This window comes from Etheostoma spectabile, chromosome 5 (genome assembly GCF_008692095.1).
Source record: "Etheostoma spectabile isolate EspeVRDwgs_2016 chromosome 5, UIUC_Espe_1.0, whole genome shotgun sequence".
Classification (NCBI taxonomy): Eukaryota; Metazoa; Chordata; class Actinopteri; order Perciformes; family Percidae; genus Etheostoma; species Etheostoma spectabile.
Genome location: NC_045737.1, coordinates 11,799,666 through 11,801,249, shown reverse-complemented (window position 1 = coordinate 11,801,249; position 1,584 = coordinate 11,799,666). Strand labels below are relative to the sequence as shown.

The 1,584-nt window shown below is 42.2% G+C and overlaps 1 protein-coding gene across 1 annotated transcript in view; it reads left to right on the top strand.

The window, feature by feature from the left end:
* The window catches only part of adgrv1 (adhesion G protein-coupled receptor V1), a 150,895-nt gene that overhangs the window by 1,377 nt on the left and 147,934 nt on the right, over positions 1–1,584 (top strand).

The window sequence follows — 1,584 nt, the reverse complement described above, 5'->3', positions numbered from 1 at the left end:
GTGTGGGGGGGGGGTGTTTCAGTCCTTAAATAATTGAATATGTCCACCTTATCTGTTATCTATTTGACATGATGTCATCTTGGTGCGTCCCTTGCAAATCTCTTTTGTTGCCTCCTCTGCAGTGCCTCAGCCGAGTTAAATCCTTTTTCTCACTGGGGAGGAAGGGAGGGAGCTGCTTCTGTATCCATTCAGCACTTACACCTGCTCTTCCTCAGCGCCAACCCTTCACTGTTTCTGGAATGTATCTTTGTATAAAAGGGTGGCATTATCGAATCATCCCCCTTTGTTTGTATATAAGCAGCAAAACTTGCCATGAAATCTTCACACATTTTATCCCCTCTCAAGCCCACAATCTCTATTTCCATCATCCCAAACATGGGGTCACAGTCTGTTGGTGTGTTTTTTGTAGATTTACATCCTATAGGATCCACACTTGCTCAGAGCTCAGGTCCTTTGTTTGTCAGTGTTTATGTCATCGCCTGGCAGGGGTCAGCCCCCAGTCGCCTGTATGAGGGTCTGAATGTGATTCACTGGGCGGAAACTGTTTTACTGCCTGCGTCTCTCTCCTTCTGTCTCACGCCTCTAATGGCCGCACAGTACAAAAGGGGACAGTGCCATAAACAGAGCCGCTTCATTGATGAAAGGTGCTGGAGTGTTGCACATTGCAGACAGGCTGAGATTGATGAGAGGGGCTTGCGTTCCCAGTGTGTGGGGATAGAGGGAAATAGTAGATGAAGGCACAGCTCTACATACACTTAACCGCCCTGCAACAGGCTGACTGGGCCCGCCTCCGCTGATCCGTTCACCCAAGGATCACTGTTGGGGGCAAGACTTGTAAATGATGTCTTTATCTGTTGACTGAAGGACATTTATAAAGTTGAATTGTAACTTTGCATGCCTTTATGTATATACTCCATAAATACAGATATTCATGATTTATTTTGTGATCTACAGCAGTTCCAAATTACTTCCTATCTCTGCAAAAGCTATATTAAAACACAAGTTGTTTGGTTGTTTTTTTAATTTTTTTTTCTGCAGCTTCCAATATCCTCTTCAATAATCAAGTTAAATTGCAGCCCTTCAGAAAATGTTTTTTTATTTTTTATAGCATATGGTATTACAGGTAAACAGTACACAATGAAAAAGGTTTTACATGTCTTCACCACAGTGAGTGTTTTTTACGATGTGGGAAGAGAAAACCTGCAGACCTCATACACCTCTCATTAGTTATGGTCTGGTTTTCATTTCCACACCTCGACAGGATAAAATGTTGTACCTACGACATTAGCTCTTCTTGCTCCAAAAACCATTTCCCTCATAACTATCACGTAATAGAATAATTCGCAATCTTTTGGTGCAAGATAGATGTGTACCTTAAGTCTGCCTCTGTTTCACTATGCTGGGAGCTGACTGAGCTAACTCGGTGCTTATTTGAGTTTATGAACCAGTTGTTATCATTTTTGAAACAGCAAACCAAAGTTGGGAGCAATAGGTTCTTAGCCATTCATGAATGTTGAGCAACAAATAGTTGTCAACAGAAGATTACGTCACTGTTGATCATCTGTCCATCATCGTATAAAGCCC